We start from the raw sequence: 20,343 nt of genomic DNA, 5'->3' as shown, positions 1-20,343 counted from the left end.
CTTTTAAACAGAATGACCTCATTAAGCTTTATCTGTTGTTTCCCAATGATGTAAGTTATACATTCTGAGCTATAATACTACATAAATGATATTTTCTGCCTCTCAGAACACTATATCAGGAGGTACATGCTGACCATTGGCCCTTCATTGACAATGCCAATTTTGATGACTTGGTCAATGTGTATCTGATTAGAATGTATACTGAATATCATGTGTGAAAATTATTTACTAAAACATTTTAAGCCTAAGATGATACTTCCCTCAGAGAGGATTTTCATTTTCTTCTGACAGACAATCAAGATGCTAGCCAGCTTGAACCACCTTAATCTGATTTCAAGGTTTGTGGTTTTCCAGGCCACCCATATAATGTGCAGGTGGGTTGCAACTGATGCAAAGACAAGTTTGCTTCCAAAAAAACTTATTCCTAAAGTTCAGATTTTTATAAGTTCAGTCCCAAGGGGAGGATGATTAGCTAGTGAATCTCCCTGTGGAGGTTCTTGGATTCTACCCAGACCCACAAGATCACTGAAATTGCAACTCAATCTCTCAGACATTTTTCTTTTGATGATAAAAATATACTCAAATGGTAGACACATAGCTGTCCTCTCCCAGATTTCAGCACTATAACCCATTGTTATTTTTAAGAATGTTTTCATTTTCTTTTAAATTTCATGCAATTTGTGTTGGTGATGGAAAGGGTGGTTCAAATTAATGTGTGTATCATCGTTGAAAGCTATGTTTAACAGAAAATGATCTGCCCATTGTTATCTAACGGCCATTGGGCAATTTTTCCATTCATCCAAATGATAATGAAGTTTGTTCTGTTAACTTGGACTCTAAACACTTCTTCTCACAAAAAGTAACCCAAAATTCAGAGTGGTAGCTTCCAAGAAATCCAGAAAGCTGAAGTTCATTTGCAGTAAGTCCCCCTCCATAGAGGGATTCAAAAGAAGTGGATATAATTTCTTTTTGTATCCTCAACAACTTTGGTTAGGGTCATGATCAGCCCTTATATGTAGTTCCAGAGAACAAATGTGAGGCAGCACTCTCTTCTGATCACATTAATTCAGTCACATGACCCAAATTGTGACCTTTGCTAGAGTTATGAGGAAAAGAGACTCGCTCCTTTTCTGGCATCTTTAATTTGGAAAGTGCCAGTTGTGGTGTGAGGAGGTGGGAGTGTGAGGTATGAGAAAGAGAGAGAAACTGCCTGAAAATCAAACTACACAGATGTTAGCCATAATACAAAGATGTGGGGTTATAGAATACCTTCATATCCTTGGCTGAAACCTTAATCCTGATACAACCGAACTTATTCCTTGGGTCACTCAGTTAAAGAAGCCAAGAAATTCTTCTAAGTTATTTTGAATTGGAATTCTGTCTTGCAACTTAGAGTCCAGACTGATTAGAAAGTTTTAAAATCCCTGGGTGCCTGGGTGGCTCAATCAGGTGAGCATACAGCTTTTGACATCAGCTCGGGTCCTGCCTGATCTTACAGTCATGAGGTTAAGCCCCACATTCAGGCTCTACGCTGACAGCTGATGGCATGGAGCCTACTTGGGATTCTTTCCCTCTGTTCCCTCCCCCACTCATACTCTCTCTCTCTCTCAAAATAAATAAACATTTAAAAAAATAAGGATAAAATCTATGTACACAATTCAATTCTGTATGTAAGCACAGAGTAGGTCTCCACTCAGAATTTGCAGATCAGTGAGCCAAAGGAAGAGAAGAAGGCATATAAAATGGTATATTGTAGAGTAGAAATTAAATCTAAAGAGAAGAAAGGGTGGAAATGCTAACAGCATATTTAATTTTCACATACCTAAATCCTTTAGTGTTTTTATTATTGATAAGCTGCCTTAGGAAAAATAAAATGCACATACATGGTAAGTGTACAATACTGTTCCCCACTGAGTCCACAGCACCTTGGTTTTTGTCATTATTCTTATGTAACACGCAGAATAAAAAGTGAGACATTAGCAAACAAGAAAGTTCATTTTCAGAAGTGCCTGAACACAGCTGAGGCGTTTCTAGCCCATGTTTCCAAGGCTACAATTATCTCCCTCGTGGGTCTCTGAAATAGCCTCTCTATGGTTTCCCTACCAGGCTTTTTCCCCCTATTGTCAATTCTACACCTGGCAGCCAGAAACCTATCAACCCATCTTCCCAGTCAAAACTCTCTTACTGTTCACATGTAAAACTCCATAATCCTTTCCATAGCTTACAAAGGGCTCATTCTCCAGCTCTGCCTACCTCTCCAATCTCACCTCCTACCATTCTTCCTTACTCATTCCTTCCAGTAGCACTAAGTTGACCAAAGTGTCTCTGATCTACCAGGCTCATTCCTTTTCAAGCCCCTCTGCCTGGAGGATTCTTCACCAGACGCAACATGGCATGGTCCTTCTTTTAATTCAGGTCTCTGCTCAACATCACATCTTCTGAAAAACCTTTCTTACCCACCCTACCTAAAAGCTATAGCTCATTCTTCCAAAAGTCTCTATGCCCTTCCTCTGCTTTTGCTTTTATTCATAGCACACTACCTGATGTGTCATTATATTCCTTATATGATTGTTGCTTCTCTCCTCCTGCCCTGTCCTGTCCCCTCTCCCTGTCCTATGACTCCTCACCCCAACTAAAAAGAAAATCCCATGAGGAGAGAGGCTTTGTTTTTACACTGCTGCATTCTCATTCAGTAGAACAGTACCTGGCACATAATAGGGACTAAATAAACTATAGTTGAATACGTAACTGTAATTGAGGTTAAATATTTTTAAATTATTTTCTTTTAACGTAGGCCAAAGACAGACAGACAGACACACACACACACACACACACACACACACACACACACACACACAAATATACTCTACAAGGAAGATACTGGTTCACCAGTGCAAATAGAAGTTGTTCAGTGAAAATAATGCATCCCATTGAAAAAAATTAAATCATAAACAATGCTGCACATTGCAAAAACAGTTTGCTTTTGATGTCTACATAGAAAATCTTGTACATATTCTTGTTTACTATTTTTGTGGTATGTATTTGACATTTCTGTTAAAACTAACACTTATTGCATACATATGATATCCAAATATTCATTAACCCATTTATTATTAGTTTATTTGAACTGCAGTTCCTGCTGGCTTTGAACACTTCAGCATTTGCTGAAAAACAAAATTTTAATAAAACTTATAAACAGAAAAAGTATCTAGATACTTTTTTCTATTTATGGCACACCTATTTCAAAAATGAAAGTGAAAATACAATATTAACTTAGATATATATATACATTTTCCAAATTAAGTTTTTCAAAGTCATCAACTTAAATTTTTTTACAAGTCATTTTTTATCTTTTCACTCTTCATTGTTAATGAATTGGGCTCTTGGAATTATAATGTGATTTGAAAAGCATAAGAGAATATAGATGTTGAATACTTTCTAACTCATTTAGATGACTGAGATTAAAAAAGTCTACATAATTTTTAAGAGGAAGTCAATGTAACTATGAACACTAGGACATTTACTTGTGTGTACAACATACACTAATTCTGCCACACATAAAAAGTGGTTCAGGAATACAGAGTAATACTAAAGAAGTGGGTATATAATTCTAAGATACATAAACTCTAAATTTTCATCTTTCCTGTGTTCATATATTATCTATTCATTCTCAGAAATTCTGAACTCTTGCTATTTTGGGGGGATCCTATAGTACATTAATTTAGTTTTGAGCTAGCACTGGATGTATAAGAAGCAACCAGAAAGAAAGCAAAGCAAATGAGAGGAAAGAAAAAGTGAGTAATAATGATTAATGCTGAATCTAACCTTCCTATTCTGGAGCATCTAGGATCAAATATAGACCAGGTTACATTTTTAAAAATGTATTTATTAATTCACATCCAAGTTAGTTAGCATATGGTGCAACAATGATTTCAGGAGTAGATTCCTTAATGCCCTTTACCCATTCACACCATCCCCCTCCCACAACCCCTCCAGCACCCGTCTGTTTGTTCTCTACATTTGAGAGTCTTTTATGTTTTGTCCCCCTCCCTGTTTTTAAATTATTTTTCTTTCCTTCCCTTATGTCCATCTGTTTTGTATCTTGAAGTCCTCATATGAGTGAAGTCATATATTTGTCTTTCTCTAATTTTTCTTAGCATAATACCCTACAGTTCCATCCATGTAGTTGCAAATGGCAAGATTTCATTCTTTTTGATTGCCAAGTAATACTCCATTATATATACACCACATCTTCTTTATCCATTCATCCGTCAGTGGACATTTGGGCTTTTTCCATACTTTGGCTATTGTCACTAGTGCTGCTATAAAAACTGGGGTGCATGTGCCCCTTCAAAACAGCACACCTGTATCCCTTCGAAAAATACCTAGTAGTGTAATTGCTGGGTCATAGGGGAGCTCTATTTTTAATTTTTTGAGGAGGCTCCATATTGTTTTCCAGAGTGGCTGCACCAGTTTGCATTCCCACCAGCAGTGCAAAAGAGATCCTCTTTCTCCACATCCTCGCCAACATCTGTTGCTGCCTGAGTTGTTAATGCTAGCCATTCTGACAGGTGTGAGGTGGTATCTCATTGTGCTTTTGATTCGTATTTCCCTGATGATGAGTGATGTTGAGCATTTTTTCATGTGTCTGTTAGCCATCTGGATGTCTTCTTTGGAGAAGTGTCTATTCATGTCTTTTGCCCATTTCTTCACTGTATTATTCATTTTTTGTGTGTTGAGTTTGATAAGTTCTTTATAGATTTTGGATACTAACCCTTTATCTGATATGTTGTTTGCAAACATCTTCTCCCATTCTATCGGTTGCCTTTTAGTTTTGCTGATTGTTTCCTTTGCTGTGCAGAAATATTTTATTTTGATGAGAACCCAATAGTTCATTTTTGCTTTTGTTTCCCTTGCCTCTGGAGATGTGTTGAGTAAGAAGTTGCTGTGGTGAAGGTCAAAAAGGTTCTTGCCTGCTCTCTCTCTAGGATTTTGATGGCTTCCTGTCTTGCATTTAAGTCTTTCATCCATTTCGAGTTTATTTTTGTGTATGATGTAAGAAAGTAGACCAGGTTACATTTAATAGCCTTCAATCATAAGTTATGAGAAGTCGGTTTCTTGAAATACAATATTAATGTATTTAGTTTAAAAAAAATCATGATGGTGATTCATGGCCCCTTAGATGTTAAGCTAGGTCCTGCTGAGTAAATTACTTTTGCAACTGGTAAAGCTGCAGATATAAATATGACAATTAATATGACACTAAAAGAACGAAGGAACAAGGCTTCAGGTGTAAGCCCTCAGTTCAAACAGGAGTTAATCATCGAGTTTATGAATACTGAAATCATGCTTTAGATATTTTTGGGTATTTTTTAGGATTTAATATACATGAAGATGATCAGCCATCATAAATATTTGCCAAGCCACTGATGGTATAATGTATTTCTCAAATCCTATCTGAGTTATAGGGGAAAATTTAGTATAGGATGTCATTTTCCCATCACCAACTAAAAATGGAAAATAAACGATCACCTTAAAATGAGGCTTTAAAAAAGATCTAATAGTAGCAATGCACTCAACTCCGCACTCTCCTCCTCTCCTCCCCCCACCCCCAAAAGCTTTGCTTAGCAGCCAGATCTCTTACTTTCATTTTTAAACTGAAGGGAAAGTTATTGGAGGATTTTCAAATTTTATTTTATTTATATTTTAAAAATGTTTATTTTTTGAGAGAGAGCATGATCAGGGGAGGAGCAGAGAGAGAGGGGGACAGAGATCCAGAGTGGGCTCTGCACAGATAGCAGAGAGCCCAATGTGGGGCTTGAACTCATGAACCATGAGATTATGACCTGACCCAAAATAGATGCTTAACTGACTGAGACACCCAGGCGCCCCACTGATTTGATTTTAAAATATCCCTTATTTCATTTCCCAATTTTAAACTGAAATATGGAATAATAAAACAGCATAGTAAACTACATGAATAAGACAGAAATTATAGCCAAGGTAAGAGGAAAATGGAGTTGTTTTTCCATTAGACTACACTGTGCCTGTTCACCTGAAATCTCCTTTCTAATGGTATAGATACACATATACATATTCATATATACATATATATGCATATGTGTGTGCATGTGTATGTGTGTGTATATTTTTTGTAAGTTTTTTTTATTTATTTGAGGTCAGGGGGGAAGCAGAGAGGGAGGGAGAGAGAATCCCAAGAAGGCTCCACACTGTCAGTGCAGGGCCATGCATGGGGCTTGAACTCACAAACCATGAGATCATGACCTGAGCCGAAACCAAGAGTCAGATGTAGCCGAATGAGCCACCCAGGTACCTGTGTATTTTAAATTTCACTTCCTTTACTGGGTTTGTTCAGCAGAGGGGGAAAAGATGAAAATTCAATCAGTCTATACTAAAAGCCAATAAACAAAAACCGTACACTTTTTGTTGAGGATCTGATGTTGAACTCTTAGCTCTATCAAAAACTCATTTTTGAGACTTATTACCTAACCTATATCTTTTTCTCGGCTTCAACTTATAAAATGGAAATGTTAATGACATCTGCCTCCTAAATAGTTTTTGCTAAGTATTTTTTTAATAGTTTTCTTAAAAAATTTTTTTAATGTACATTTTTGAGAGAGAGAGAGACAGAGCACAAGCAGGGGAGGATCAGAGAGAGAGAGGGAGACACAGAATCAGAAGCAGTGTCCTGGCTCTGAGCTGTCAGCACAGAGCCCAAGACGGGGCTCAGACCCACGAACTGTGAGCTCATGACCTGAGCTGAAGTTGGAGGCTTAACTGACTGAGCCACCCAGGTGTGGCTTAGTTTCACTAGGTATTAGTTCATATGATGCCTGTAAAATGATTAGCAATTCTCTAACACATAGTAACACTCCCCTTTTATTTACTGTTACTATTATTCTCAATAAAAAGTTCAACGAGACCGGAACTATTGTCCTATTTACTATAATGATATTTTAACTTTATTTGCAAACCTTCTTATGCCATCCCTACTCCTTTAAAAAAAAAAAAAAAGCTTGCTTGTTTGCTTATGTATGTATGTATGTATGTATGTATGTATTTATTTATTTATTTATTTTGAGAGAGAGGTAGAGAGAAGTGCAGAACCCTATGTGGGTCTCTAACTCATGCTTAACTGACTGAGCCACCCAGGCACCTTGTCTTCCCTCCTAATTATGGGCTGGACATTTATCTATAAATGTAACTTTAAATGAATATGTTTTTAGAGCTTGAAAAGCGGTTGAAGGTCTTTTTTAATAAAGATACTTACAACTTCAAGCTATCAATGGACGTTGGTGGGAAATTTGGAATAGCTGGTGTTACGGAATAGCTGGATCGCTGGTGGAGAAACCAAGTGGCACTCAGAGATCTTGGTGGATCGGAGTTTTATTTTACATGGGCGGGCTCAGAGGAGATCCTTTTCCAGAGACCTGAGTCCTGAGCACAAGCATGGGGGACAATTTATTGCCTTTTACTTCCGCATTACGCATTAGTAGTAATTTAGCGTGCAAGGCAAGCAGGGCAGGAAGATGAACCCAGAAGTCTCTAAGCTAGGAACTAGAGCTTAAGTTAGTCCCATCGGCCATCTTATGGTACCTAACTTTACTTATTTTCCCAACATTCCCCCCTTTGATGCCTTTTTTAAAATCTTTTTTAGCAGGCATCACCCTTTAGCTCTAGGGGTTGGTACCCTCGGAAGGCTAAGATGCATGTTGCAGCTTCCAGGTAATGTTGAGGCACCTGGTTAGGGTTTGTATAATGTCCACCACAAATGCAGGTCCGTTGTCACTGTGTATGGTTAAGGGCAGACCAAACTGAGGCACGATTTCCCATGGAAGAGCTTTGGCCACCTCACGACTTTGTTCTGTCCTGGTCAGGAAGGCTTCCACCCATCCTGAATATGTGCAGATTATTACAAGGAGGTACCTGAATCCTTTGCTTGGTTGTATATCTATGAAGTCCCCCTCCAAGTCTTCGAAAGGGGTGGGTTTCTGGTAATTGTCAGATCAGGTTTAGGGAGGATGTGGTTTGCATATTTAGAGATCCATCCCGTTTTCCAGTTGTTTAAATAATCATATGCCCATGGGTCTTATTATTATCCCCACAGAATAACAGCACAGAAGATTGTCTATACATGAAATACTGTGACAATTTTTCTGAAGTTTACCTCAAGTTGTCTAGTTTAGGCAAACAAACATTTAAAGACAATCAGAACTAGAATTTAACATCCATAACAGTGCATTGTTGAAACATAGTTTTTCTCTCTAAAATCCTCCCTTTCCAGAGATATCCAAATTAAGACCAGTGCATTTGTAGAACAAGTCCAGTCTTAACAAACCTGGCCTAATTATTTATATAAGCTCAGCAAGAATAGCCATTGATCATGAGGATCTTTTAAAGTTTGCTTTGCTGGAACCTTTTATAAGGAATCTCCAGGTTGAACTTTTAGTAGTCTCCCCAGGCCAGAAGCCAAGCCAAATACTTGCCATCAGACAGACCTGCAATACCTGTAGAATTGGATGAATTCCTCTTCACGAGGTCCCCAAGATATCCTGAGGTTCCTGCACATGCCAGGAAGTGACCTTCTTTACTCACCTGGGGAGGCTGCTGGGAACTCTGTAAGCAAGGTATCAAGCCAACATTTTCAAGGGGCTTTATGGCTCCAACCTTAGTTCCTTAAAGCTGTCTGGAAGTGAAATCTCTGAGTTCGACTAGGAAAAGACAATGAAAGGGATGATCTTGGTAGTGATAAGGCTGAAGTGTACAGTAGAGGGAGGTTCCAGAACTTAGAAGCAAAACAGAATGGATTCTTTAAAATTTGACCCAGTCTCAGATGATAGTCCTGGCTGGCCATGGATGGGGCATCGTACAAAGCAAGTCTTTAGAAAGCACTTCTTTCCACTGTGACTTCAAAACGATCCCATTACTCATTGGTGCACCATCTCAGAAAATAATGTCTTTGTTATGAAGAAATTCAAAATCAGTTCACTTGACAGGAAATATAAGTAGATAGAACTGTAAAACAGTGCTTCAAACATGATATGACACTCTTCTCTTTGCAGTCTCCTTGAAATCAACTGTGAGCTTAATATTTTGAAGATAATGTGATAATCAACTGGGCAAAGATAACAAGATAGTCCAGGATATAAAATGCACTTCAGTAAAGAGAGATAATGCCGCCACATTCATTTTCCAAAAAGCTAGTGGGGGAAAAACATACTTCACATTTTTCCTTCCTACTTCATTTCAACTTAAATTAAGTCCTAAGTTTAAAAAAAAAAAGGTATTTTTTCTCATTATATTTTAGTGATTTGCTCTTTCTCAAAGATATACAACTGTCATGGGCAATCTTATCTAGTGTCCATCTATTCCATGGGGTATGCCTATATGCAAGATATATTTGCTATGTTGTTAACTTTCCCTGTGTATATTTTAATGAAATATGTAGAATTTAATAAAGAATTAGTAGATAGTCTGACTTGGCTTAGCATGTTTGAAAGGAGAAAGATCAGCATGATAGAAGCTTAGTGAGCAGAGGAGAGAATGTTAGGAGATTAAGTCTAAGAAGTAGGCAATAGGCAAGTTCAAGACTGTTCAAAATATTTGAATTTTTCTCCCAAAGAGAAAAAAATATCCATCACAAGGAATAAGACTGAAAGGAAGTTTAGTGATTAAGATGTCTTTTGATGTACAGAAAGGAGTAAGAGAACACTCCTAAAAACAACATGCATTGCATTGCACACTCTAGGATGAACTCACCTGTACAAGAAAGACGAAAAATCTCACATCACTGAATAGTGGCAAAGAAGTTAACCATCAAAAGCTTTGATTCATATTCAGTGCAAAATATCAAAGACAAAAGGGAAAATCTAATTATGTTTTTCATTTTTTTAAATTTAAAATGTTGTAAAATATTCTAGAAAACTGGGGATGAAAAGATAGGGAAGGAATCACCTATTTTCCCACCATTTGATAACACATTTATAATTTCAGTGTCCATATGTGTAGGTTTTACATAGCTATAATAGGACTCATACGTAATTCTGTACCATTTTCCCCAAGAAACATGATAGCATATGTATTTTTATTTTATTATAAGCCTCAATTCTACTTTTAATGGCTGTATGTTACCCTCAATTGTACATGCCTAAGTGTATTATTGACCATTTGTGTTGCTTCTGATTTTATATTTTACATAATATATCTATCAACATCTTCAAACATAAGACCTTTTCCATATTTTGTACTATTTCCTTAGGATAGGATCCCAGAAGGAATATTAATGGATCAGACAGTATGAATATTTTTGTAGTTTTTTTCCCCCTATATGCTGCCAAATTGCTTTTCAAAACGGCTCTGCCAATGTTAATTGCAACGAACAGTCTCTGAAAGCACCAAATTCACTGCATCCTTGCCAACATGGGACATGATTATTTTTAATATTGTCATTTAGTAGATGAATAGGAAGTGCTCACATTGCTCATATAATTTATTAGTCTAGAAGACCAGAGATAGGAAAAGAGAATGCCTGACATTAAGGAACAACTTGACAAAATCTCCCCATTTTAGGGGGCTCTCTTTGTGATCAAGACAGTTATGCACATGCTAGATCACCAAACAAGATGAGTTCCCGATAAACTGCATACCTCCAGAGCATGCTGATAGAGAAGTGTAAACCCGGGTGGGAGTGTCTAGGGAAATGTTATGAATTGATGTCTTTGGTTCAGGCTAATTCAGCATTATTAATCATGCAATTGAAGACAAGAAAAGCAATATAATTAAATGTGAAAACAAACAAACATACATTTTTCAAAGTAAACAAACACACATATGTCTGAAACCAGTGACTCCACTTCTAGGTCCTATAGACTCTCATACCCGTGAAATAATGTGTACAAGATTACTCATGACAGCAATGGTTGTGTTAGCCAAAACATTTGAGAAAATAAAATTTTACCATCAGGAGGGAAATGTAAAATAATAAATAAATTATAGTACTTCCGACAAATGTAATAGAGTTTAAAGAATGAATGAGGAAACTCTACGTATCTACTTCGACAGTCCTCCAAGATTATTGAGTTTAAAAAGTAGGAAGCAAAGCATGTATATAAAATGTTACCATCTGTATAAAAATTGAGAAAAAAAGAAAAAAAAAGTTGAAAAATTTAGTGTTTGCACGCACTTAGCAATCTCTGAAAAGATACTAAGAAACAAATGAGGTGGTTACCTATTTGGGGTGATGAGGACTGGGTGTACAGGGCAAGGATAGGAGAGAGAGAGAATTTTTACTGTGTATTTTTTGAACCATGTGTATATTATCCATTCAAAAATTAGATATATCATTTAACAAAAGAACATAACAACAAAATTGGCCCTATCTTATATGCTGGGATGGAACTAGCTATCAGATTGCACATTCCCATGAACCACAAGGCAGTGACTATTAGAGGGAACAAATGATCAGCCAATTCTTCTTCCTCTTCTGTTCTTTTCAAATAATTGCATTATTTGTTCAAGTATAATTCATGAGATCATCAAAGTCATTCTGTACAGAGCTCAGCCAATAATGCCAAAGTAAACTACTATTCCAAAATGTATTATAATTACAATGCACTTAGGCTTTTAAGAAAATTCCACCCACTGCCATATCTGGACCCCTTTGTTCTTCACTTATTATTTCTGAGCTGTAGGTATGAACCAAAAAGAAAAAAAAATCAAAATATTCAGCTATATTTGCTTTCTGATTTATATATGGAAGCACGGTTTTCTGTCTTATTGTAATGATATTTAACAGAATCTTTCATGGTACTTAATAAATAACTGGAGCAGCCTATAATTTATCTTAAGCTATAATAGCTCATATTGTCTCAATTTAAGCACAAGTTAATGAGGATTAGCAGAATAACTGATGAGATACACACACATATCAATACATGTAATCACTTTTATTCTGTTGTTAACTTGCTATGCCAATAAGAATTTTTCATTTGACCTGTAAAATGCAAATACATTTTCAATTCTATTACAGAGATAAAGATTTGAGAAGCAAAGTCCAAAATGACTCCTGACTATCAAAGTAGGAAACCTAGCCAAATTTCACTTATAGTAACAAACAATGTGGAAAAAGGAGTATTGTACAATTAGCTCCTTTCCTTTCAAAATTAAATATACCAGTCCAATGTTTTGCTTCCAACATAGTTGTATGGACGCCCAAAGCCACTATCATTCCTCTAATTATTCTTTTGTTTGTTTTAGTGTAGATTTTTGTGTGATTAGTAAAGCAGTGCCTGCTCCTGGCAAAAAATATTTTTTCTATACTTAAAAGTAAAATTCCCATAATCCCAGTATTCCCCCAAAACAAATGTTCATATCTTATTTAAGCCTTTTTATATATGCAAATGTCAGTTCTTCCTTCATAATATTACATTCTGTATTTTTCACTTATTTCATCAACATTTTCTAAAGTTATTTTCAAAATCTTTCAATATCATGATTATATACCATAATTGAATCACTCTATTATTGGCCAAATAGATTCTTTTTTTCTATCAAACTACTACAAATGGCATTTTAATGAAACTGTGTATTTCTGATTAATTACATGGAATTAATTCCTAGAAGTGATATTACTGAAGCAAAGGAAACATTTTTAAGGCTTTTGATACACACAGTGGAAATCTGTTTGTTTTGTTTTGTTTTTAGTTTTACCTGTCCAGAGTCCTTTTTCCCTTCTGCTGGTAAGAGTGCCTTGATTTTCCTTTGAATGTGTTCTTGATAGGACTGCCCAGTGATTCACTGACTAAAGTGTAGGCATAAAACCTAAGCTAGGTCATATTTCTCATTCCAGGAATCTGGTTCTGGAGCAAACTGATACATTGACAGAAAAGGACTGATGCTCATTCATCCCAGTGATGGTACCTGGCAAAGATTTCATCACCTTCTCTTGTGATTTCTGTAGCTACTCTGTTTCCTCTCTTTTGATTCTGTAAGCTACCAAATACCTTCCTTTGGGGTGGATCTTATTTAAGTTAGCCATAGTTAATTTCTGTAGTATGCAACAGAAGAATTCTGTAAACACCAATGAAGAGCCTTACCAGAAATTTAGGAGAAACAGGTTTTGTTAAATGAGCCAAACTTCACTTGTAACCTTTGCTACTTTGATGAGCTAAAAAGTACTATCATTTAAATATTTGTTCCTTTACTTTTGAAGTTAAAATTTTAGATGCTTATTAACCTTATATATTTCTGTTTTATAAACTATGATTTGTCCTTTTTTCTACTGGTATGCTTATAATTTTTAATAGTCAATAACTATGCCTATTGCTCCCCAAATATATTCAAGGCACTAGGGAAAATGATGAACATAAATCTCTCTTTTCAAGAAGTTTTCAGGTGATAAAGGGAATAGATATGAGCCAGGAATCACAATATTTTGAGGTAAGTCCTCTAACAGAAGAAAACACCAAAAGGTTTTTGTAACAGTGAATATGAAACTGTTATTAGCAATATGTGTTCAAAATATTTTCTTGGTTTATTTTTGGCTTCTGACTTGAAACTGTTAAATTTTACAAGATCATATCTTTATATTTGTCCCATTATATTTGTGTTTGTGAAGTCTTTATTTTCTTCTAACTTGATTCAGAATTTCTTTATAGTAACCCTTCACTTCATCTGTCACTTATTCTGGAATGTGGTGTGAGATAGGGAGTGTATATTTTTCACATTCCATTATTCTGTTTGCTATTCCATAGGAACTTTAGAATCTCTAAATCTTACAATAATCTCTTTGGCTTTTAATTTGGATTATCTAGATATGTGAATGTCTATATATGTGTATACATGTATATAATACTATTATCATTTTACAGACACAGAAACTAAAGTAGTGATGGGCTAGGCTATGGTAGGAACTCACCAGCACTCTGGCACAGACAAATGTAGAGTGGAGTCTATTAGATCATATTCCCTATTCATAATGAATTGGGTACATTTAGTGTAATTTTTCTTGTCTAATAGCATTTACACTATAACTAATTGTTTACAACCAAACTATTTCTGGCCATTGTTTTTGACTGCTAAGTGCTAAGGGCCCTGGGGAAAACCACCCACACATTTTATTGTCCTGTGAAGAACTGATTCAGCCCTGATGTAATCTATGTATGTCATGAAAAAACTTCATACTCAAAGACCAAACAAAATGCTAAGTGCAATAACTAACTCAAAACCAAGTACCATTTTATAAGTACATGATTTATACCATCTCTTCAGTTGCAAATTTGCATTTTAGGACAATGAAGTGTCTCTTCACACCACTGTGGAAGCTGTTTTCTGATGGAGTCTGGCAGGAGGGGTTTTTTTTCTTCTTGAGTGGGGAAAGTACTAATTCTTTAAAGTCCTCTCCCTATCCATACAAGTTCCCCTTTCCACCTGCTTTTTTGTTTGTATTTTTTTGTTTTGTTTTGTTTTAAGCTAACTTAGAGCAGTAGCTCTTAAGCTTTTCTTAACATTTTTTCCTTACTATGGAACATTCGAGAATGCAAAAAGCTTGCAAACAATTTTGGCATTTCTTAGAGTCCCTAAAGCTCACCTATGGATCTCTTTGAGGCCCACAGACCTTTGGAAATAAAAAAAAAAATCCTATGCTAGAGACATAAATATTTAAAAGGAATTCCATAGACACAACAGCTGAATAAAGTACAAATATTTTACATGCAAACTTACCTCTAGCCCTATAAATCTTAGATGACATCTCTAAATGCAATCCAATTTATCATTTTCTTGATCCCAACATAATATTAATATAATGCAGTATTATGTCAGATATTAAAACACTTAGATGTACAAATTGGTAGGTACAGTCATTTCTTCTTAACATTACTATTTTACAAAATACAGAGCTGTTTAATGGGCAACTGACATGGAGCGAATGAACTTAGACACCTAGTAGTTGACAAGGGGTGTTTCTAGATCTGGCTCTACTTTCAACTGACTTTAGGCAATTATCAACTTCCTGGAGCACAGTTCTTCCTTATACCTAGTGGAGGTTGGACTGATGACCTGGATTCTCCCCAGGTCTAAATATCTGATTCTTGCTTAGCTCTCACCCAACATTTTTATAATCACCCAGAACTGGCTTGTGTGCAAGGTATGATAACTGCTGGTTGGTTTCCTTGCCTTTTTAAAATTTTTTTTTCAACATTTATTTATTTTTGGGACAGAGAGAGACAGAGCATGAATGGGGGAGGGGCAGAGAGAGAGGGAGACACAGAATCAGAAACCGGCTCCAGGCTCTGAGCCATCAGCCCAGAGCCCGACGCGGGGCTCGAACTCACGGACCGCGAGATCGTGACCTGGCTGAAGTCGGACGCTTAACCGACTGCGCCACCCAGGCGCCCCGGTTTCCTTGCCTTTTTAAAATGAGTTTTGCATTTGGGGCAGAACAGAACAAAACCAGGCAAAAAAGGCAAAGGTGTAGGCTGGTAATATATACGTTCTTAAATCTAGATAAATAAAATGTTGAGATAGTATTATCAGGAGACTTTTTCCCATCTCCTAAAATTCGATTGTTAACAGCAATCTTGAAGATTTTTCTTAAATGATGAAAATCCACTCAGAAATGACTGTTAGTACTGTGTCAGCGCTAATATCTTGTCATAATAGAACTTGTGACTAAGTTGGCATTAGTTCAGTATATAGTATGGTTTCTTGGGCATACAATTTCAGCCTTTCTCCAATATGAAAAAATTGTTCATGAACCAATTTTTGAAAGTCAAGCTAGATTCTTGACTTTCTATATATGAGGGTCAAAACAAAAATAACAAGTCTTTGGAGATGTAAGCTCAAGGCTCTAAAGAAAATAACTACATGGAAAGCACAAAAAGTGAAATTTGAATTATAGCTGCACACTGTTTTATGCATAATAGAACTTGGGAAAATATCACAAAGTTTCATCTATAATTGGACTGATTGGATAACCACATTGATTTTGAATTAAAGACAACCTTATTTTGAAATTTTTGAAGTATTTTGCCATTTCTTATTGGAGAATCAGATTATGAGTCTTTTTTCTGATGCAAATACATTAGGGAAACTTTGACCTCAGATGCTAGGATTTTTGATCAACTTTCACAGAGGTACATGAATATGTCACTCTCAATTTGGAAGAAGTTTTCGCATTAAAATTATGCTTTGGGATCTTTCCTTACTACTTCTAATTCATTCATCTCCTTTAAATGAGGTTATGTAGATTTGATCTTGGGTACTTACAAATGTCTTTTAAGATGTTGTTAATTTGAAATAAATTTGTTAAAGAATGTTTCCCATTTTAGTTCCTCTGAAAAATATAATTTGATTTTAAAGAATTTTTAAAGGACAGATAATTCTGTCAGTTCATTACTTAACCATCTTTGAACCCCTCTCTTACTTTTAACCTTCCTCATATAGTGCTGTTATTGTTCGGATCTATCAACTCAGGAGTAACATGTATTAGATTATCACCACTATTACTTTCCAGTTCTTAGATTAATTCGAGTATATTTGTGTAGGTGTGGGGGTAGGTGTGTATTAATTGGAAAGAAAATAAGATGTGAAGAGACTGGACCATGGGGTGGAGATTTAGAAAAAAATAGATCAGGAGGAGAGAGAAATATTCCTCAAGCTTTTTTACTTATTATATTTTTTGTTTATGATCTATTTCACTCCAGTAAAATACAAGCTTCATGAAGGCAAGGGTCTTTGTCTGATTTATTTTCTAACATAGTCAAAGCAACTAGAACAGTGTCTTGCACCTAGTAGGAACACAGTACAATTTGTTAAGTTTTAAGTGAATAAAACAGTATCATAATTAGGATGAACTTTTGTCTTATAAAGTACCTTTTTCATCATTCAGGTTCAGTTGGTTAATTTGTTTCTAATGCAAGGTGGTTACATTCCTCCTGAGAGTGGTTCCAGTATATGTGTATGTGCGTGTGTGTGTGTGTGAGTGTGTGTGTGTGAGAGAGAGAGAGAGAGAGAGAGAGAGAGAGAGGTGGGGGGGGAGAGAGAGAGAGAGAGAGATAATGCAATGAATTTCTGATAAACTAATTGGCTGAGGTATTTAATTCCCCTAAATATGTTAGTTTTCAATAGAAAACAGTAATTTCATTACTGAAATGAAAACAAATTATTATTAATAAAATTAAATAAACCTCACTATCTTACCTAACAATGTAGAAACTCTAATCATGACTCTTTTGGACAAATCAAATATGTTTATTTAATAAGATCATGGTGTTTTTGCATTGCTATGTATAGTAAATGGGATCTTTTTAGAAAAGTTATGCAGTGTTGAAATTAAAATCTGGCATAGGTCAAAAAGTGAATTTACTGGCCTAGAGTCTTGACAAGTTGACATTTACCTAAGTTACTAAAATCCGTGTGAAAAAGATGGCAGTCTGAGCTCATGGGCTGCCCTGCAGCAAAACAAGTCAAAACCGAAGTGAATTTGCAGAAGTGGCAGAACCTGAATCGCTTGTATAAACTAAGTGGCCAGCACTATTACCTCCTGTAAGCCTCTCCCCCACCACACAAGCATCTCACATCATTTCTGCTTTCAGTCAAACACAGACCCTACTGCTTCATTCTAATATTTATGTCCTTTGATACATTTCTCGGCATTGGATTACATTTTCCCCTCATGGTTTAAAAAATGTACTTAATTATTTGGGGGGGAATGTCCCCAAATAAAAGTGCCCCTGGTTAAAAACACACATGCACTCCTTAAAAATGAGTACAAAAGCTCTGTTTCTGTTTAAAGACTTGTGGCTTACCCCAATACATAATGCAGTGAATTTACAAGATGTTACTTGACAGCAATGTGAAAAACCATCTTCTCAGCTAAGTAGTTAAAATTTCCCTTAAAAGTTCTACTTTTATTACTGGTAACTTGGCTTTGATTTATCTTATTTTAAAATTATTAATAATTCATAATGCATTTTAATCCTCTCTCCCCCATATCAACCCACAGGGGAAAACAGTTCTACCACCTCATAGCATTGCATAAATGAAACACAAAGCTAAAACCAACTCCTTAATGTGCTGAAGAATCTTAATAAAGTCCTGAGAGTTACAACAACTAAAATATTGCAACTTTGAAATAATCACCTGGCAGCAGGTAGATTTGTGTTGAAACACAAAACCACAAGCTATACACTCTTGAATTATATCAGAAAACTCGTCTTTTAAACCACATGTGATGACTACTAAGGAGAAAATATTTACTACCAATTTCCTACTAACCCAAATGTAATGTATAAGTGTGTTCAACTACAGGTATTAAAAATTCCATTTGCAGTTCAGGAATTAAGTGATGAAAAATGTGGAACCATCTTCGGACACAAAACTAACATCACGGTTAGTTCACCAGTAAGTGATTCACCCTCTACACAATAATTTACATTACGAAATTGGATGAAAATGGAATCTTCACAATTAAAAACGTGAAGAGTGCTGACATTTTGGACAGCTCCCTCCTGATTTGTGTACAGTATTTCTAATTAGGTATCTTACTTTAGTTTTCTCTGCTTTACCAAATCAGAAATGAGCCGACCAAAGTGGTTTCTGCTGTTTGGGTTGGGGTTTTATTTTTGTTGTGTTGTTGTGTTGTGTTTGGGGGCGACAGATTCTGCCAGTGAAAGAGATTAAGGAGCTACATAACAGGGAAAGTGCTGTTCTCAGTTCAAGATCCGGCTCCCTGTATTGAGCCAATTTATGTTTCCAAAGATTCTAGCTGGCAAGCTGGGAGCTGCCCTCTCCACTTCCATCTCCCGCTGCAACCCCATCGCCTCTGTAAAGGACCACAGCCTCTCTCCATCTGCGTCAGCATGGGGACAGTTCCTTAGTGCCGAGATATTTCAGGAAGTTTCCCTAGCAGAGACTCCTACCGAGACACAGGCCACATACAAAACAATCGCCAAGACTAAGTTTGTGCGTCCTGAAGAGGGATGGAGAAACCACTACACCGAGCTACGGAGTTTCGGACTTAGCCCAGCAGCACCAAACATTTACAGCGGCGCATAAAATCCGCCTTTTACAGAAAGGTTCGCAGCGAGGGTCCAACTCCCACTAGCTTTACAAAAAATAAATAAAAATAATTTAATATAAAACAAAAGCAGCGTCGGCACTGGAGGAAGCTGGGTACGTAAACCTAGTTACACTTCGTGGTCAACGTGCTCTAGGTCGGGTTGCCCAGATCGCAGCCGGCCGGAACTTTCTCGGAGAACCGAGCCGCCCGCAGTCCGCAGCTGCCCCGGGTGCTGCAGGCCGCCGGGTCCCGACCCCGGAAGGTAGCCGGGCCAAGGCAGCCCCGGGAGGCAATGGCTCCACCTGGACGCGCATTCGAGCCCCGCCCCGCTCCGGCGGCCCAGCGGGGTCGCGGACACCCGTGCCCCAAGCCGGCGCCGGCCAGAAGCAGCCTCTGACCGCCCCTCAAAGCAGGACTCTCTCCACCCCCAAATCTGCGCTCCCGAAAAGTGTAGCGAGCTTCCCAGAAGGAGCGCCAGACAAAAAGCCGCCACTCCCCAAGCCTAGTTGCATCCCTCCTTTTCTTTGGTCCTTTTCTTGAGCGAGGCGGACTCAGGGTTACTTTCCCCTCCCCTCCGGTCCCTTTTGAAGTCCCCGGCGCAAAGTGGGACTTTGGGGAGCCTCGGTGAATGCGCCTGTCCCCTGGCGCGCCGGAACACAGCTCCCTCTTTTCATTCAGGCAGTAAAGTTCAATTTGCCCGGCTCTTTGCGAGCCATCGTGGACTTCCCCGTGCGTTCCGCGTGCTCTCCCTCCCGCTGAGCGGGGAGGCAAACCTATTCACTCCATCCCAGCCTCATTCCCTGAAGGACGCGGGTTCACGTCAGCGGACACCCACCGCGCTCCCTGCCAAGTGCCCCAAGGCGCGCGCCCACACACGCATGGACACACACAATGCCATCCCCGCGCTATCAAAGTGTGTCCGCGCCGAGGGGAGAACGCACGAACAGGAGTGGCACCGGCGCGGGCTTCAGCCTAGCCGTGCGTCCGGACTCGCTGTCCGGGTCCCAAACACCCTTGCCAGGATGCCCCGGGCACCACGAGCCTCGCAAGCCCCAAAGACAACACCGGCGGTCCCGGGGGCGCGCGGGCGCCGCCGGGCCGGATCTTACCCGAGGGGCGCGAGGTCTCCCGCCGCTTGGCTGGCCCGCGGGCCACAGGGACGCTGCAGCCGAGGTCCCGGAGATGCTGCTGCTCCGCTGCCGCTGCCCGGATCCCCGGTGCCAGCATCACTTCTCCGCCGCCTCCGCCTCCTCGTGCTCTGT

General features: G+C 38.0%; 1 protein-coding gene across 2 annotated transcripts in view; it reads right to left on the bottom strand.

The window, feature by feature from the left end:
• The window catches only part of B3GALT1 (beta-1,3-galactosyltransferase 1), a 524,490-nt gene extending 504,153 nt beyond the window's left edge, over positions 1-20,337 (bottom strand). For both annotated transcript variants that reach the window (XM_040475283.1, XM_040475280.1), the window contains exon 1: positions 20,191-20,337. The gene's annotated coding sequence lies outside the window, so the exon portion shown is untranslated. The remainder of the gene's footprint in view (positions 1-20,190) is intronic.
• Between the last annotated feature and the right edge of the window lie 6 nt (positions 20,338-20,343).

Source organism: Herpailurus yagouaroundi, unplaced genomic scaffold, assembly GCF_014898765.1.
Source record: "Herpailurus yagouaroundi ecotype Mexico unplaced genomic scaffold, PumYag 140, whole genome shotgun sequence".
Lineage (NCBI taxonomy): Eukaryota > Metazoa > Chordata > Mammalia > Carnivora > Felidae > Herpailurus > Herpailurus yagouaroundi.
Note: the sequence above shows the minus strand (reverse complement) of the source record. Positions and strands in the feature narration are given on the sequence as shown.